The sequence below is a fragment of the Columba livia genome, chromosome 11 (genome assembly GCF_036013475.1).
Source record: "Columba livia isolate bColLiv1 breed racing homer chromosome 11, bColLiv1.pat.W.v2, whole genome shotgun sequence".
Lineage (NCBI taxonomy): Eukaryota > Metazoa > Chordata > Aves > Columbiformes > Columbidae > Columba > Columba livia.
In genome coordinates, this window is record NC_088612.1 from 11671045 (window position 1) to 11691548 (window position 20504).

Here is a 20504-nt window from a genome sequence, read left to right on the forward strand (position 1 = left end):
CTCAAATAACCAGTGACTGACACTGGTGTAGGCAAGAGCCTTTGTGACCAAGCCCAGGTAATCCATGAAGATAACCCAAAGTCACCAGGGATAACCATGCAGGTGAGGAAGCTGGGCCAGTGCTGCTCAGTTTAAGATTCCCTGACTTCAAACTAGGTTATCTCAGATGTCTTATAAACGTAAGGTTTGATTCTGTTTTTTCTTGAATTGGTATAAGAAAAGAAAGAGTTCTCTGAAGTTAATGATTAGCTGGTGCAGATCATTCCTCCCTAGTGGTCCTGCTTGGTGCACTCACAACTTCCAAGATAAGACTCCAAGCCACAACCCCCACCTCAGCAAAGGGCAAATTTTGTGAAAAGGCTTAAAATGCCGCTGCCAAATGCAGACATCACTGACCAACCTGGGTAGAGACAGCTTTGTCCTGGCACCATCATGACAAAGTGTGTGACACAACAGCCCTTCAGCAGTGCCACCTCAAACCATCCCAGAGCACAGGTTTAACAGGTCTGGCCTAAGTCAGTGGAGGTTCAGCTGATGGTAACTGGCATTTGGGAAAAGCAAAAAAGGAATCACTTCTGGGAAATTATCTGATTATTCCTTCTCATAGTCTGACTTAAAACACCCTGTCTGGACAGTTTTGCATAAAATTAATCTAATTTCATTGTGTACTACTGAATGCTTTGGATTTACTCTTTAACCTTAATTATTAATCCTAGTTCATTGACCTGTTCCTGTACAAAATGCAGCTGGAGTTTTAGATATTGAGTGTGAGATCAAAGAGCAAACTAGAGGTAGATTTGTATAGATTAAGATTGAAACCAAGGAAGAAAGTCTTCTCAGCTGTGACTGGCTGGCAGGAGCCCTTTTGCCAGGAACTCTGTCCCCACAGATCTAAAAACTTCCTCATCTTGCAAAACTACATCTCTAAAATGGGTGAATCACTTATATTCACTGTGAACAAGCAGCACAGTCATTCCCCTGATCAGGGCATCTCCAGAGCTGACGGATAGTGTTTTTTCCACCCATGATTTGGCTGGATGCCCATAACAAGAACAGGTCTACTATGTGCTGTACTACTGTGTCTCCCAGGGCCACTACCACTGTGTTGGGTGATCTGCTTTTTAGTATTTTGAAATCTTTCCTAGAGACACTCTTCTGGCAGCTACAAAGCCCCGTGCTGGACCAAACATCTCCCACAGCCCCAGGTAGCAGCCTGCAGCCCAGCTCAGGCCAACCTCTTTACTTCAAAGAGAATTTCCACATTATTGATGTTGATATGTATTGTTTTGGCTTTGGCTTCTGGCCTTTGTCACCTATGCTTGAAAATGCCTGGTGCTACAACACCTTTTTGTGTCACCAGTTTCAGAGGCAACACCAGACTCCGATGTGTCTCTCTGTTCAGGTGTGTTCCCAAAACTTTGCCCTTCCATCTGCCTCTTCTGATGCACAAAAAAATACCTACAGCTTTTGAAAGCCCATAGAATCAATCCCCAAATTCATATTTGCAGGAAAACAATGTTTGCATGTGGTGTCAGAACAAGATAAGTGTCTATGCAATTAAGAAACAGCTGTTGCTGGCAGTCTGCCCCAACCAGTCTCAACAAGGAGCAAGACAGGTAGCCTGCTTTCATCAGACCCTGGAATACCTTTCAAACCACCCCAGCATATTCACACCAAGAAAATAAAATAAGCGTTTTTATTAGCCTGTAGGAATGGCACGTTGGTTTGGGTCCAAAACATGAGATTAAGTTGTTCTGAGACATAATGCGCCGTGGCGAGGACAGCATGTTTCCACAAACAACACCTGGCAGAAGGAATTAAAAACAATGCTGAAATCGCACCAATCTAAAGATTTTCTGAAGCTGATAACGATGCAAAACGAGGACAGGTGTGGCCGTATTTTCAAAATTGCCCAGGGCCAGTGTTTCAGGAACTTGGCAGCGACTGGCAGGACCAGCTTTTCAAAGGAGGTCGGCATCCAAGATGTGGAGCTTGCTTGAAAACCTGTCCCATAATGTCTCACAGAGAAATACATACCTTGAGGGTGTCACAAATGTTTCCCTGCTGCACTGAACACAAGGAGACTTAAGACCCTTCTCCAGATCCCTGGACATGACTCGGCAGCTCTAACTCCCTTTCCTACTGCTGTTCAGGGGCAAATGAGGAATCCCTTTGGATTATCTGGCAGCTTGTGGCTTGAAAGCAGCTCGTCATTTCTCATATAAAACCTGTGCAATTCCCTTCCTTTTGTTTTCTCTCCTTACTGCTTTTCTTTGACTTTTTTGGTTTTTTTTTTCTGTAGTTGGCTTGGATTTCCAAAGCATTCTGCTTTGTAATCACGATTCATTAATTGTATTATAGCAGAGAGCGCTTCCAGCCGATGTTCTATGGGAAGAGGTGCCTCCAAACCAGCTCTGTTCAAGGAGTGGGATCTCAGCCCTTGGCATCCTTCAGACTGGGCTGAACCAAACCCAGACGGTGACACCCGTAAATTCTGGGAAAGTCTGGTTCTGAACTCTGTGGCTTGGATTCCTCTTTAATTGCTGGTCACTGGTTAAAGCTGGTTGGAAAATGTTATATATATTCTCTGCAAAAATGGTTGTTCAGTTAGAAATTTTTCACAGATTTCATTCTTTGATTATTGTACTTTTTTACCGAGGCCTCACATATATTTAGTTGTCTATTTTTTACTTAGCTTCCATTTTTCCGAAACAGGAGCAGAATAAGTGACAGAAAAATCAAAACCCTCCTGTACATTTTTGCCCAAAAGCTTAGAAAATTCCAACCAAAACAAAGTAGTACTTTAGCCAAGAGCCATTTTTGTCAATGAAGTGCTCTGCAAAAAGCAAAATTGAAACCAGCCCTGCACACAAAGCTAAACTGGCTGCCGCCACATCCGCAAAGTGCTGTTGGAAGAAGTCACCCCAGCGTTCGCCTGCTCGCCGCTCCCCAGGGCTGTCTTGCACTGCTGAGAGACCCCGTGGCACAGCTGGACATGGTGCAGGTTCTGCTGACCTCCTGCCAGCTTGTGCTCTGGACGGTATCTTCAGGTTTTTTCCTGTCTTTAGGGATGGAGACATTTGTAGGATCTGCAAAAGCAGAGCCTGTGCACAGCGTGCAAGCGCTGTGGTGCTCAGGAAGATGATCCGAGCAGCCAAGATGTTCCCGGGAAGTGAAGGGTGTGGAAAGAGAATTTCTGCAGCACATCAGTGAAAAAAAAAAATAAAGAAGAAAGAAAAAAGGAAAGAAAAAAAGAAAAAAAAAGTGAAGGCCAAGTGTCTCAAGCAATGGTGCTTCCTGCAGAGCCAAAGAGCAGTGAGGACAACCACCTTTGGGAACTGATGGTGAAGAAGTGCCTTTCTCTTGGCGGAGGAAGCGGGAGGAAGCAAGTCAGCAAGAAAGGCCAACACTTCTCAGTGGCTTGACCCACATCCCATTGAAGGCTGCGTTTTATTATTAGCATTGTTATTATTTGTATTGTGGTAGCATCAAGTGGTTCCAACTGAAAGAGAGCCTCATTGTCCTGGGCACTAAACAAACCCATAAGAAGAGACACTCCCTTCCCCATGGGATTTGCTAGCAGAAAAGACACACAGAGGGCTGAAGATGACAGGAAATTATCATTTACTGGCATTCGTTATTACAGCATTGCTGTGCTAATGAGACTGTCGCCCACTACCCTCATTCCCATTTAGGGCCTGATCCAAAACGTGGTGCTGTCAGTGGAAACATGGACTTGAGTACAGCACAAACCAACACATTTAATGTGGTGCCGTCCTGCATGTCCATCCACACAGCTCATAAATATGCAAGAATTCTGGTTTCCAGCCATCACTGGCTGAATAAAGATGCAGCCTTGAGACAGAGGAAAGATGGGGAGTAATACTTACACTCCTCCCAGAGCTGGTAAATCTAATTTTAGGTTTATCAGCTTGGATTAAACCCTTTTAAAGGCTGACCCAGGAGGGAAAAGCTAGCGATGCAGCTGTGCAGAGGCCACGCACAAGGTTCACAAGTCTTTCTGATTCCCCTGCCCTTCGGCTTTGTAAGCTGGAGATTAATATAGCAGCAAGGGAAGGGAAACTTGAGAATGATCCAAGGCTGACAGGTCTCCCTGGATTAAGGTCACTTTCAAAAAAAAAATTTTATTTCCACATTCAACACTTTATATCTAAGTGGCTGGGAGTTACCGTGTACAAGTCCAGGGAGAGTGGGGCAGGAAAGAGTATTCTCCAGGGACCTGAAACCTGAAAGACAGCGCTTGTGCTGCCAGATATGTGACTAATAATGATTTCAATTTGCACCATTTTTCATCCTTCTATTTTCTTTAACTGACTAGTACCAGGAGTCCAAGCCTGGCAGCTGATAAACACTTTGAAATCCATTTTAAATTATGGGAGCTGCAGACGGAATTTAGCACCACAGTATTGCAGTGAATGTTGTTCTAAGGGAGGCATCACTGTTTCAAAGGCAAGGTCCAAACCCTTACAGTGGATCATAGTGGGAGATTCCTTGCACACCCAGAAGCAGTCCGCTCATGGACTGACCCAGAGGACTGTACATTCCCAATGCTCCTACTGAACCTGACAAAGTATCTCTGCTCAACCCAGCTGCTCCACTGCTGCTCCCTCTGCAACATGTGGGAGTTTTGCCATTTGCCATGAGCATGATCAAGGCTGCTCTTGATGGAGGTGGAACAGAGCCACTCACATCTCAAGCAGAAAAAAACCCAAACACATTGCTGGTGAACTCCAGGCTGTGTCAGTGCATTGCTGATGGAGAAGATGTGGGTCTTTCATGTCCTTCACACATCTGGCACACATCTGGTGGGCAGTGTTGTGCTATTGGGGCTGGCTGGTGTGGTAGAGCAAGGGCTCCAGCCTCAGCCCAAGGCCATCCCAGGGTTTTGCTGAGTGCAGATGCATGTTCCCACCATCCATGCAGAGCTGCTCTTCACCTCCTGTTTGTGAATCCTCAGCCAGACACAACTGACCCACCGCCCGCTCTCCCCAGCCCACAGGACCATGACAGGGGAGGAAAATCCCAGCACCACACTGCAAAGCCTGAGCCGTGGGGGCTGTGATGGAAAAGAGCAATGAACAGTATTCAGCAGGTTGCTGGGGGAGCTGCATCACCTGGCAGATGCTCCACAAAGACTTTAGGCTTGTTCTAGCATGGGCTGAGACCGGGCAGGTCCCCACAGCCTTCCCCAAAGCACTGTGGGGCTGTACCTGCTGATGTCCCAGGAAAGGTGACACGAGTACAGGCAAACACAGCAGCTTCTGCCCAGGTTTGTGGCAGCTCTGAGAACAGGAAACTCTCCAGACAATTGTTGGGAGGGGTGTGGGCAGGGAACCATTTGTGGGCAGAGACAGAAAAGCAAGAAATCTTTTCTAGCCCAAAGTGACCCCTCACCCTTTTCATTGTGCACATTGTATGTACCTTTTCACTAACTTGAACTGCGCTGCTTTTCCACAGGAAGACTTGTTTTGGTACTCAGGGGTCAAAATCAAGTACTCACATGGTGATGAAGTCAAGTAGTCAAAAGGCAGGAATTGCCACTGAGGAAGAAGGATGCTCGCTGAGTCTATTTAAGCATGTATGTGCCCTTGTGTGACTACATTATCTGCTGCTATATAACTATGGGCAATTTTCCTCGTAGGGCCTCTGTCTCTTTCCATGTACAAACTTGCTTAGTGAACCATTATTCAATCTCGTGTTCTTCCTTGTTGTGCAATGTGTGGCCCATGCCTTATTTACTGCGTGCTATTCAAATCCTGCTATGAAGACAGAATTATTCATTTCCTTATGAGCTCTGTTAAGGCACTGATGACAAGCACTAGCAAATTTATTTTTCACCGTTCCCCTATGAGATGTGGGGGTGGTATTATGCTTAGTTTATAGAATATATTTGAGGCAGAGAGAAATCAAGTTCAAAAGTATTCACCAATTTTGGTTTTGGACACAATGCATCCGTGATCACGGTCCCACACAACACTGCAGTGTCTTGGAGCCCAGCTGCCTTCAGATCCAGTTGTGAGTCAGGAACTTAGCGGATAAAGAATGTATATTTAGTGACCATCTGGTAATATTTTATTTAAGTGACTTGCCTAATTCTGCTCATCAATTCTGTGGCAGTGGCAAGGATTTCACGGCCATTTTTCCAGGTCAGTTTTTAGCTGCATTAACTGGTTCTTTTTCTAATTTCCTTCTTAATTCACTACATGCTTCTCAGCTGCTGCAGCCTATGGAGTAGGGACCCACCAGGTTGTAGCCTCCATCCCCTTGCTGTCCTAATTCACCCCTTAATAGGCTCTCGCCTACATACCAGTAGAATCTGAGGGGAAAACAAGTATGTGGTTATATAATTTGTAATAAACGGTTTTGTGGAGACCACAGTAGGATGACACAGACAGGTTATCAGGTCTGTGTCTTCTCTGGTTCCTTCCACAACTCCTACTCATTTCCAGTTCTAGTCTTTCTCCTCACGCCCGTTCTGCACATTTCTCCTGGTCCATCCTCTAACCCACAGCCAAGATTTTTGCCCTCTCTTCACTCCCCCACTGACATCCATTCCTAGTTCCACTGCCAAAACTTTATTTGGCAAGATTTCCACAGCTTCCAGATCTTCTCCATGTGTAATCCAAGGCCATCAGAGCCACTCTGCCTGCAGCACCCACAAGCTGTGGTGACAAAGCCAGCTCTGCTCAGCCACACCAGGACATCCATGGAGCACAGGTGAGCATCCCCTGGGTCCCTTCTCAGCTCTTCCAAACTGCAGTTCTTTATAGGTTTATAATATTGGCAAACTTAAGTGTTTGTTTTTTGAAAAATACTCCCTTTACCTTGCCAAATTTCAATTTTCTTTTCTGGAGAATAAGGATGTTTCTCAGAGGAAAAGTCAACAGACTTATTTTTTTAAAAAGGCAAAATAACCTGTTTTACTCTGTCCTCATTTCAAGAATGGCTGAATGGTTTCACTTGATTCAATTTAAAGCAGAAGAGCAAACAAAACCTCAAGGCAAACCAGACCACGGCAGGCCTTTGACATGAAAAGTTTCAACGCAAGTGATGAAAGTTTGGCAGAGATTTCAGCAAGATTTAGCATCGAGGCAGAGCTATAGAGCATCAACTGCAAGAGCTGCCTTTTGCTCAAGAAGAGTGCAGTGACCTCATACTGTTTTGCAACTAAAGAAAGTGAGACAGGACAGTGATATTAAAGGTATTAAATCATTAAAGATTGCAGAGGTGGTAACCTCTGGTTCAGAGAATTTGCTGCCAGGTGGAGATGGCTGGAGATAGGGCTGAGCACCATGGCCATCAGCAGAGCCACCACCACACCTGGAGCTCCGTCCTGTCCAGGGGCTGTGCTGAGATGCTCAGAGAAAAAGTTAGACTGAGTCTTTGTAGCTCTTCCTTTCATTTCTTACAGTGGATTTCTGGCTGCGGAAGTATACATCAAAACCGAATCACTCCCATGTATCTTTTGAAACAAAATAGGCTTTAAAGGGGAAAGCCCTTCTTTTGCAAAAGCCAGGCTGACTTGAGCCAGGGACCCATGTGACGTGATGTGATGTGATCAGTGAAGCAAGGGGTTAGTAAAGGAAATGTAGAACAAGTTCTGGCTTGAAAAAGCATTGGAAATCAGGGAAGAGGGTACATTTGATCCAAAGTTTTAACTTGGTGGATGGAGCCATGGCAAGGGGAGCGTTCTGATAAAGCAGGATCTCTCTGACTTACCCAGGAGACCCCTTCTGAAGCCAGTCTCAGACATCAGGAGGGGAGGGGTACTCACCTTCCCCAAAACTCCCCTAGTGACCTACTCACTGTTCAACAGATGGCTGGCAATGCGCTTTGGCTGTATGAACCTACAAAAAACAGAGATCAACTGGGACACAAAATTCAGATGTGATGAGCAGGCAAACGGTCTCTAGCTTCAGGGTTTATCAGCATGGGTCTAAGTTCTTTATCAAAACCTATAGCAATGGCTCTCTTTCTAGAGGCAGATATTAATCACGGAAGTCCTTGATCCTACAGGTTCCAAAAAAATTGAAAAAACCCTTCAAAGCTATTCTGTGCTCTCCTATTGAGGCTCATACATGCTGCTTAGTTCAGCTTTGCATTGACACAACTCCTTCCCCATGATTGTGCTTTGGGGCAGGTACCATTAGTGCCCAGCAGTTGTTTTTTAATTGCTGTGTGGTTAAGGAACTTTTCACAAGAGGATATATATCTCTCATAAACTTTTCTTCTAAAAAGTCTTCTGTTTGGAGAACAGGATAACAGCCATCCTTTAATATAATATATTTAAACATCATGATGAAAATTCTTTCTGGAGAATCTGACAACATGCTATTCCACCAACGTTATAATGGATGGTTTTCTTTTTTTAAATGCCTTGCCATTAAAGTTTAATGAGCAATACTTACTTTCATTCTAAACTTATTTTTCTCCTTGACAGATTGGATACTTAGTTTGGATTTGTTAACATAGCTAGTCATAAAAATGTCTGCTTCAAAGAAACTGATAGATACTGTCTTTAGGAAATTGGGCTTTGATGCCTTATTTGATTTCCATGGTAAAATAAGTTCATATTTTCTTATTTGGAAGAAATGGACATGAAGTGTGATACAGAGTAAGTTAATAAGCTCATGCTCCTTTTTATTTGCCTGGAATTTAAGTTTATATCAAGCATAACAGATTGTGTAGCTCAGAAATCTCCTAAGTCAGGACTGTACTTTTTAATGACAAGGGGGGTCATTTGTGGAATTTCTGATCTAGCTTTAGATGTTTGCAGGACTTTCCACTTTCTGATCCTTTACTTTAAAAATATGTCATGGTACAAGGAGTAACCAGAAACGAAATTGCAACTAAGGCTCACATCTTTACATAGAGGTTATTTATGGCACCACACATCTAAACCAAGTGTCTGGTAAAAGTCCTTTGTAGTGTTTCCAGTTCTCACAGTTTTACTTTGAATCTTACAATATTAATAGATCTCCTAACTTTTCAATTTCCTTCCAAAAATTATTTCTAACCCTACATTTGGAAAGGAAGGACTGAACTTGTGAATTCTCCTGCTTTAGGACAAGTATGAATTTTTTGAACCATAAATAAAAGAAAAATGCAAGGAAGGAGGGATGAGCCTGACTTTTTCTTACATTCAGTTTGTCCTTCCTCTGATATACCTGAACTCTCTCAGAATAGTCTCTGTGATCTTGCCCAGCTTTGTGCTTCAAGAACAAACATTTGAGGAAAATCTCCTTGACCCTCTCAGTGCTGTTGTCCCTAAGGGGTTAGTATATTTTTAAGTTACAGCAGAGAAACAAAGTGAGCGGTTCAAAGACTTGCTAGAAATATTAACAGGGAAAAAATGCTGAGCAAAGACATTCAGAATTTCTTTAGCATCATTTCCTTACAAAAGCTGCCATAATTAACCTCGTCTCCAAAGCTGAGCTATGGTACCTACAGATGAGCCTTCCTTGCTCAAACGAGGGCAACAGGCAGCCACTTGATATTTGAAGATGCTAAAATCCACTGGAAAAGAAAAAACAGACCACAAGTAGACGGTAGAAACCCATACAACATCACAGCAAACATTTCCTAATTTACTGCAATGCCAGAAGATGATTCACCCCAGTGTTCCTGTTGCATAATCTTCCCCACAACTCAGGAGAGTGAAACTAGAAAAAACAAAGGTCTCGCTGGGCTTTCAGTGACATTTATGTTTAGACTGAACTTTCAGTTAGGAAAGTGTGAGTTTTTCTCTGATGACAAAGGAAGGGGAACTGATATAGTAAGGTGTTGTTTCAGAAATGATAAACTCCTGAGTGTACCAGATTGTCATCTCCTTTGGCTTGGCGTAAACCCCGAGCCAGACCACAGGCTCTGTTTGCCCTTCTCGACTTTCACACAGGTCCCATCGTGATGACAATTGTCCTGTTCAGCTTGCCTGGTCCTTAGGACATCGCAGCTGGACCTCAAGAGCCGCAAAGTCCCTCCAGATAAACCAGGGCCCCCCAAGACTTGGTTATCGGGTTGGAAGGTACTGCGGGGACTCCCCCTGCACTGACCTTTCAGCAGCAGCAGGGGGACTGGAAACTCCAGGCACATGTTTGCTCTGCCCAAGCATTGTGCACGTGGTAGGTCAAATAATTTCCAAAAGCATCAGGCTTGCTTCATGCCTGCAGGATGTCCCAGGCTTTCGGGGAGCTCTGGGTGTAAGCCCAGCTGCCAAACTGGCTGGGTTGTCACTGGGGTGATTCCACCCAGGCAGCCACTTGTTGGAGAGAGTGGGGAGAAGGGAGTTAGAAAGCTGCAGGCAGCAAGCAACACTGCTTTAGAGCCTCTGACACATGTTGTATGTATAAAACTATGTATTCTAGGGGGCAAATCTACTATTTTATTCCTTGAAATCAGGTAAAGTGAATTAGCGAATGCTGCACATCCCCAAAGGAATGTCAAGCTGAAGACTCTACATTCTCATTAGGCTCTTATCCTGGGTTAGTGACTGGGTGCCAGGCATTTTTCTGCGCTGATTTGGTGAACGCTGTTTCAGAAGAGCCGAGTGTGAGCAGCACACGAGTCCTCCACACCTCAGTGACTTTCTGCTCTCTCTTCCACCAGAGTGAACCAGGTTAGTTCCTCCTTCAGGGCAACATTACTACAGGCAGTGTCATTTCTTCCCCTCTCTGCTGTGAATACGAAAAATTTCCTTTATTCAGAGAAGAAAAACAAACAAACAAACAAAAACAACAAAAAAGCTGAGTATTCTGAGGGTGGCTTTGTTTTTGTCAGTGTCTCTGTGGGATTTCCAGTGTTGCTATATTTCACATCCCCTCCCTCCAGCTGATATTCAGCATGGTCTGAATGAGCTGCCTCTTGCCAGGTTGTGGGGCAGATAAGACGTATGCTGAGCACTTGTGTCGTACAAATGCCCTTTTCAGTAGGGATGGGTGCTCTTCATCGCAGCCTTGGCTTTGCAGGTGCGCAGCCCTGGTTCATGGGACAGAGCCATCTCTTTCCTGCAGCAGGGAAATTCTCTTGCCAGGTCTGAACGCGCCCTCTGCATCTGAATCTGTATCTAAAGTATCCATGAGCTATGCCTCAAGGGCGAAAGTGGGTGATCCCCAGGTGATCATCAACAGCTGCTGTCAAAAGCTACGGGGAATCCCGAAACTAAAGAGGCTTTAGGGTTTGAAAACAAAAGGAAGGACTGAGGGCAACCCCAGTCAAATGGAGAACACTGCGAGCCTTGTTTTAAGGTTAGTGAAATGAAGGTTCCTTGCATTTTGCCGGCGGAGACCACAAACCCAACAGGCAGTTGCCTGTGGGTGAGAAAGGGCTGCCTGACTCACCGCCACTGAAGATTTCTTCATGCCACCGTGGGATGAGAGCAGGGAGATGAAGTAGGGCTTCATCCCTATGAGCTAAGGCAAAGCTGAAATAGGATCATACGCCAAAAAAAAAGGAACAAAAACTCATTGACTCAACCACAGCTGTGGCCAGAGAAGGGAAGATGGGGTTTCACAGCCTCTCTCCTCTCGCATTAGGACTGTGTGCCGTAGAGGAGGTGTAACCCACGTCGCTGCCACCCACCATCGCCTTGCCGTGGATAGGAGAGATTTGTGGCACAATTCCTGCATCCCACTACACTGCTCTCGGCAGCAATGTAGCCAAACAGTTGTGTGGTTTGGGTGAGGATGGGGATGAAGAGCTCTGCCAGCAGGCAAAGACATCAAGGTGTAGGTGCCTCCTACATCACGCAAACTGTTACACTGAAGGGAAAGTCATCCACAAGTGGTGAGCAGAAAAAGAGCAAACTGGGTGCATTGGTGGAAATGCAGGTCTTAATTGATAGCCTGAACAGAGATAAAAAGATGGACCTGTGTTTGTAAAGAAGATGCTAAGAGAGCACACAAGGCTTACACATCACTCTGACATCCCCAGCTGCACAATACAGCAAAAGGGAAAATATAAACAAGCACATATTTAGAAGCTACCTGAGAGGCCATAATTCATACCATAAACAATTCATATGTCATGCTCTGTACAGTGAAGATTTCACCTCAAGAACACAGCTTTCCTTTGTACAGATGAGCAGGACACTGTCACAGTTTACTCAGAGATATGTTGGTTTGAAATGATGGGAATACCCACCCAAAAGGAAACGTTAGCAATCATAGCTGTTCTGCCTTAAAATACTTGTGGAATTTTCAAGACTTGCGAGGAGGGAAATGCCTTCAGAATTGCTGAAGGACTGATAATTTTCGATGTCAAGTCTCAGCTTGAAGTGAGCACTTAGGGCCAAGTAATTAAATAGTGTCTATATGGTTTCTAATGGAAAGGTTGGCACCACCGTAGCTGTAGTAACTCTGGCAGGAGCTGCTGAGACTCTGACAGTAACATCAGCCCTGGCTGCAGAAACGGGAACAGCCTCGTGTTTGTTCCTCATTCTGGAGCAGGGAGGGCACATGTGCTGCCCATGAAGCACCCCTTCTTCCTCTTATATCCTCTAGTTTGTAATATTTAATATCCTGTTTTAACTGGAAGATTTTAGCTTCACAATGCTGCTCATGTACTGGGAGCATGAAGCTGAAGCACAGCATTGACTGCACAGCAAGTTCAAAGTCCTGCAAAACATGTGTAAGCATTCACTCAAATTCATTCTAAATTGGGAAAAAATATAGATGTTTCAGTGTTCTGATGAGCAAAGGCAGATTTAAGCATACACTTAATTTATTTGCAAAATTAGGGCCCAGGGTCAGCTCCAGATGTGTTATGTGTTCCCTTTTATGGAAGATCTTTCAGAGAATTCTCTTTTCAGAGTATAATGTTATTATTCTATCTCAATTCATTACAAGCTAAACTTGCCCATTTCCATTAATACACAGCCATGCCTCCACAATGAGCTGAAAATAGCTAAAAGTAAATATCTAATTTAACTCTTAAAACAAAATGAATATTTGGAATGATATGTTAGCAGAGAGTGTAGGCTCTGCAGTGCTTGTTTTCTACTTGATCTGTGTTAACTGCTGTAGCAGTCAGGCCTTTGACATGCATTGTTCACTGGAAATGAAATCGCACACTGTCATAACAGTCTATTAACAGCACTGAATTTCTGCAGAACTTTACCTCTTTTCCAGAAGATAACATCTCTCCTTCCTTCCAAGGATAAAATCGCTTCCTTTCTTGCAGCAGCACATATAATGGTGCTATTGCTTGATGGGCATGTCACATTCCCTTGACTGTTGAGGAGAGGGGAAATGTCTTTGTTACACATTTCTGTTCTCCTTTTATCCTCTTCAGAGAGGCCCCCAGCTCAATCTAAACAAAATAAAACCAGGGTATCATTTAAAAACACAACCATTTTGAAAACTCTTTGATCTCCCTGGCTTCCTGTTAAATATACAATCAACTGTTTCTCTACATCCTCAACCACTACAGATCTTATTTTCTGTACTGGTTTTATTTCCTTTGGCACTACACAAAACTAACATGGCATTGTCTATAAAATCTCGTCAAGACAAAGAATTCCAACCCCTCCTCAGCTTTACCTTTGCCTTTTGGTGTCCTTTTCAGTGCTGCCACCCACCTTTCTGTCCAGGTACAAGGACCCTGAGGTTGGTCTGCCTGGTCTGTTGAACTCCTACTTTCCAGCCCTCCCACCAGTCCATCTTCCCCTTTCCCTGGTCCAGCGAAGATCCTGTATACTTGTTATCCCTGGAAAAACCACAAGGCCTCTTCACCCAGTATCTGTTTCCCTTTTGTATGTACACACTGTTCTGTTATTTGCTTTAGGATTTTTTGGGAGTTTGTTTGTTTTGGGGTGTTTTTTTGTTTTGTTCATTTGGTTTTTGTTTTTAATTTTGCTTCTGTTTTCCCCCCTAGAAGCTTCTCCTGCCCCGCTCCACAAGAACTGCTACCAGGTCACTCTGTGGACTTTGCTCAGCACCCAGCTGCATCTCAGCCCTGCCCTTCTCCCTTTTCAGAGTTTAAACTTTTCATTCATAATCCCATTTCTTTGCTCTCAAAGGCTTTATGCCTTCATCCTCACTCCATTGTAATTTGAACAATTGACTTTTTTTTCTTTTTGAGGGTGGATGGGAATGAGACACTTTACTGTCAACTTTCAGCTCCTTTAGCTTATCTTGTAACCCTCCAGTGTTCCTCTGTTCTGGTGTGTTAATGACTCAGGTAACATATATTAATTATTTAGGATGAGAAGGGAGTTATATCTGATATAGATGAATAGATGGTAAGGTATTTAGGTCTTACTGTGTTTGTGCAAAGCACTGCACATAATCTATTGAGCTCTGCAAGTAGCAACAGGATGTTTAATCCTCTTTGCTGACGAACTGTTGACTTGGTCTCTTCCAGAGTTAATTACACTAAAGAGAAACAAAACATCGTAGCTTTAAGGACTAACTGCTCCATTAAGTGTAACATTTTAAGCAAGAGAAAGGTTTGCACACAATGGAAAGACACAAAATGTTGCTGGGTGCACGAATCAGATAAATTGTTCTCTGGCTTTAGTGACAGCACAGACAAAAGGCTCTGTCCCCCACATTGCAACAGAAACATCTGGGTGGATGTTTTAAAAATTTCTCTCCTTACTTGAGGCTTCTCCATGTTCAAATAGCAGGAGAAAGAATATTGTTTCACATGCCTCAGGTGGCCCCAAAACTGACGAAGGCCCCAAGCAGACTGTGGAAGCGTAATGGACGCAAGTTTTGACATGACAGTGCAAAAGTGGGAATTGACTTTGCATGCACAGTGGGGAGATTTGCTGTCAGAATAATAGTTCTCATGGGACTTTGAGTGGCTCATCATTATTTCACAACTTACTCAATTTCCCTTCTTGCCTCAGAGGTATTTTATAAAATGAAGGCAATATTTCATAAAATAAAGGGCCCAGAATATCAAACCGAATTGCTACGTAGCACAGTTGCTCTAGTTTCCAAGTACCAACCCAATGCAGAGAAAGGCCAAATTCTCAGTTTACCTGAATTCATTCAAATCCTGCCTTGCACCATGGCAACTTTTTGTCCATCCTGCCTTGCAGAGCTCCCACAACCCCAGCAGCAAAGGCCCTTTTCAGGATTCTCCTCCCATGGAAGCACAAACCAATGATGAAGAAATTACATAGATATTGGATCATCTTCCTCCCTGCTCACAGCACCCGTGTAGTCTCCTTCCCGTTGCTCCCCAGCTCCCAGTTTAACAACCAGGGGGAACTGGTGGCAACGGGGTGGTGTGTAAAAGCCAACCTCCACACGATGCTGGGCTCCAGACCCAAGAGATCCCTGGGCTACAGCTAAATAACCTTTGACGAAAAACTCAAAAGTGTCAACATTTTCAGAAGAAATAAAAAATGAGCTGACTGATTTCAAATGTGCTTCAATCACCATCTCAGCAAGCTTGGTTAAGTTTTTAAAAAACAACCCAGGGGGGGAAAAAAAAAAAATCAAAACCAGAAATCAGAGTTAAAAAAAAATCTTTGTTCCAATTGCAAATTGAATTTCTAGTCTGGCTTCCTTTATTTAAGAATAGTACGTCTCTTTGGAAATGATCAGTTCTGTGAATGTTTGTACCTCTGGTTTGTCATCGCCACATCTGGTCAGAAAGAACGATGGTATAGGAGGTGAATTAACCATTTCTCATCTACTGAGTCAGCTTCACTAAAGGAAAGGTCAGCCAGGAGGTCAGTCCCTATAGCCCAGAGCAGAGACATGGGCCCATTGACTAAACATGTGCTTTATCAGTACATTAAATATCCTGTAAGTATATGGCATGGTGAAATTTCTGCATAAAGTGACTGTTACTACTATTTTCTGTACCCTCTCGTTATAAAAATATTCTTACTTTTAGCAATTTGTCTACAAGACTAAAGATCAAGTGTTCTGGGCTTAGGCCATAAGAATTTATGCAGTATTACAAATGAGATGGAAATGTATATGCATTTCTTAATGCGAATGTATACAGGGAATCAATGGGCAGTTAATAACTGAGTTAGAGCATTCTGTCTTTTTTAACTGAGAGATCTTTGAACTCTTAACAAACCCTGATTTCTTGCCTGTAATGGCTTTTGGATCAGGACCCCCCAAAATAAAAAAGCCCGTTCTTTTTTATCCAGCTCCTTCTTTGCACTGTAGGCGTAAATTACATTTTACTTTCTCTAAGTGGGGAGCTGCAAACAACTCTGGTGCCTTTGGGGTAGGCGGGGAAAAGAAGTAAGGCTGATTCTAAATAAAAGTTACTTGTCAGATCAACCTTGATAGCAGAGATAATGAGGGTGATCACATGGGAATATAGATTGAGGGTTTAGTTTAATCATTGTTCCATATCAGCTGCACTGATCCAGTGCTGCGTGACTGAGTCAAATAAATGTTAGGTAACTGAAATTATCTCTAGCCTCCTTACTTTTCACTTCCCCCTTCAGTACTCAGAGCATTTGTTTCAGTTACTTTAAAACAGGTAAATCTATAAGGACATGAATAAGAGCTGATAAGTAAACTGAGGACAGACTTTTCTTGAAGAGGTATCTGAAGTTAAGCTATGAAAGAGATTTCTAAAGGAAAAAAATGGTAGTAAGGTCATAAAAATCACATGTGTCTTTGAGAATCTCTATCAAGGCTGTACCCAGGTGCCTAAATTGGCTTCCATTAGCTTCACAGGGACTCTCTGAGTGCTGAACCATGTGATTTTCAATTCTAGTCCGAACTCTATGGGGGGAAAAGACCATCAATATTGAAAAAATTGCTCTTTGATACATCACAAAAGGCCTAGTAACCAGTGACGTGGCATTACCATAAAAAAAAAAAAAAAAAAATCCCAAAATCTCCTATCAAAACCGACAAGAAGCCTTATATAGACAGCCTGGAGCTTTGGTTTAAAATCTTGATACAGACCCAAATTATGCTGGTTAGCTCATACTAAAAGAAAGAATAAATAGTGTAGGATCCCAATGTGTTACAATAAAGCAGTAGTTGAGGCTTCCTTAATTTGTTCAGTATCTCTGGTAAATTTATAATTAATTGCGTCTTCTCCACAGCTCTGGTTTCTTTTGCACTGTTCCTTCCTCTGACAAGTTTACTGCAAGCCCCACACAGGTGATGTTTCTTAAAGCCCTTGGCTCCTCGTAACGAATAATTGCATCAGAACCTCAGCCTTCATTTCATTTTGTCTCATCTCTCCTGTGGGCCAAGACAAGGTAGGAAACATGAACGCTTTGAGATGAGCGAAAAAAAAAGGCAGAAAAGAGGAAACAGCATTATTATTTTAATTTAATTGCTACAATTTCAAGCCCTTTTGATGATATGCTAGTGTTTTGATTGAGGAGTTTTGAATGTTTGAGTTGGTAATTCTGCCTTGAGCCTCCATATCAAGTACTACTCTGTGTGCTTAAGCTGAATTTGATTTGGGTTTAGTTTTAATTTGGGGCAGCCTGCCCAGATTGCTTTTCCCTCTCCTGACAGACTTGGCAATGCTTTAGCAGGGCCCTGAGAGTGTTTCAGCCTCACTAGCAAAAAGCCCTCACACAAAGCACTTTATTTTCCCCCAGAACAAATGAACAGGGAGAAAACATCCCTCCTCTCACACACACAGGGCAGGAACATTTCTCTGTGATTCTTTTCCTTTTCTGTGCCAGTCTGATAGCCTAAGCAGGACTTGAGGTTTATGGAGAAAGCAAAGCTGTATTTTTTGCAATAGTAAGTACCCAGAAAAGGACTAATTAAAAAAAAGAAAGCCAAGGGGTCTGTGTGTATATATGCATGGCTCATGGACTCTCTCCGGCTCAGTTGTGTTTGAGGATCCCAACATTAATGTGACTGAGATTTCTTCAAAATTTAGCGAGATTCCCAGCTGAAAAGAAGAGCAGGCAGACTGGCGTGGCTTGATTTTCCTTTTTTTTTTTGATACTTTTTGGTTTTTTGATCCTGAAGAGTGCACTTTATTTGGTTACATGTTAAACTGTCAGGAGGCAAAATCAACACTTGGGATTCTACATGGAGCTTGAAAAGTTGCTCCACAAAGAATGGCCATACAGAGCTTCTCCCATAAATCCTCAAGTTGTTTTTCTTATCTAAGCAAGCTATGTATAAATATTAACATATTATTCATGGGCAAATAATTCCATGCCACTCCTTACTGCTGCTGCCTTAAAGAGGATTCTTAATTCAGATGAGAAGGACAGTCCCTTTGTGGGGCCGCAGCTGCATTTCAGGTTGAAAGAATTAAAACAAAGAAGAGGGTAATGGCACTTCTTAATTAAGTAAACCTCAAAAATGAAAAAGTAAGCAGCCTGTTAGTTTTAATGTAGAGGAGCCACCACATAAAAACTACTGGCTAAACTCTACAGTAATTGGAATTAGTGAACTCCCACTCAAGTTTGGCGAGGCAGGGCTGAGCTCCAGGTTGTTCTCTGGTGTGTGTGTGTGTGTGTTAGAACCAGCCTCAGCTCTGCCCGGGTTCAGCACAAACTCTGCAGCAAACAGATAGTGTCTGAGCCGCGTGGTTTGCATCTGGATCAGGATCTCCCTGTACTGCTGGGGGGTCAGTCCCAGCACATTGCCCAGGGATGTTTCTACCACCCAAGGCTGCACCACAATAATGGGATTTCCCCCTGCAGCACAACTGAATTTTGCCATTGAAATTTTGTCTTGTTCTTTGAGAATCTCCCTTCTGCACAACCGTATTCCTCCAGAAGTTTATTCTTCCCAGAGAGGATTTGACATGCCAGCAGTTGTGGACAAGAGGCCATTGCAAGTGGAATATGTGAAAACAAGGGCCTATTCATAAAAATAGTATATTTATATTTACTTGTTAAAGGCCTTTGCTCAGGATCTTTTTTAAAGTTCAGCTGGACATAAAATGCCTACTTCAAAAGCCAAAATGAAGACTTTACCAGATGTGCCCTGGCAAAGAAAAGGGTGTAGACACAGCAAGGAATTCAGAAGGGACAGACAGTCATATACGGACATAAGAATCTCAATTAAAATGCTTGTGGCTGGGAACTGGAGTTTTCGTTTTACCTGTAATGAGCCTCTGTGTTTGGAGCTCTGGGGCCTGGCCTATTCCTTTCGTTTTTCTGGCTGCAGCTTTTTCACTGGTGCTTTTTTGTACCAAAAGAGACTATCTGTGTAGTTTTACATGGACTCTGCTCACTCCAGCAACCAGAGGAGGGAAATGTCTTAAAAGGAGAAACTTCTCTATAACTGAGAACAGCCCAACAGCAGCTACTTGTATGCAAAGCCTGGGCAGTGCTGAGCGTTTGCAGGTGCTGCCTCCCCACTGAGCCGGGTGTTGAAAATACTCCACTCCGTGCCTTCAGGATATCTGCACGGCCTCGTGGATGCCTGTTCAAGTAGACAGTTTTATCTCCAGGTTAACTGAAAGCATATTAATTTCAGGCTGTTAACACATTTGTAAAGATTAGATCAGGCCTTATCCAAGTGACTGTGGTTCAACCGAGGGCTCAGCCTCAGGAGGCTTTTGTGTCCCTGCACATACCTCTCTGGTCCTCTGAGAGCTGTGCAGGGGAAGATGCTGTGGAGTCCTCAGCAAGATGCTTTATTGTCTCTCATGAAACATTAAAAAAAAATAACCAACCACCATACTATTGACTGGCATCTCCTGTCATTTACTCGACAAATGTTAACCATGTTAAGAGTTATCATACAAGGTATATTAAGATTTCAAAGCCAAACCTTCAATGGCCAGGGAAAACCAGAATTAGGATTTTAAAACTGTGCTAAGTGTGTGTTTTTAAGGAGGTCCTCAAGGACCCCGAACCCAGGATGTCCTGCTTTACTGAGCAGAGCTGCCAGCAGTTTCCCGTGCAGCTGCGTGTGCCCTGCCACAGACCAGCCCAGGGGAGCAGCCAGACCTCCCGGCAGCGAGGTGCACACAAGAAATATGCAGCATTTTGGGTGAATTTGCTTTATATCACATGGGAGCAGTGACAGGGAAGGAAAGCACTCACTGCCCTAACACCACCACTGCCCTTTCCCTCCCTGTACAATCACCAAGTATTGTTCAGTTTGTAAAATAATTGATGAGGGAATCTTACAGGTGATATATATTCCTTGGACAATTCCAGTTCATCTTTAGTGCAGCTCAGTTTGTGTCCTGCCTAGAACACGGGGGTCTAGTGGAGGCCACTTGTGCATATAAGTCAGAAGCAGAGAGGTCTTGGTAAGAATGGCCTATCTGTGGCTTTGGGGAGATTAACCAGTTCAGAAGTGACTGCACAAATAATTGCTAAAAATTGGGAAAGTGTGTTAGAAGATTCACTCTGGACAGGCTGCTGTCTTGTATTTTTACCTTAGGCAAGAGGTACTGCCAGGGTTCTAGTTTAACTAAACTTTTGCTCAGAGGTGGTTGTGAGCTTTTTATACTACTGAGCCTCCTGGAACATGCAGGTGAATTAGCTTGTACATCATAAGTATTGTGAATTCTCCACAAAGCAACTTTTTGTTGTATGTGTTTTCTCACATGTATAG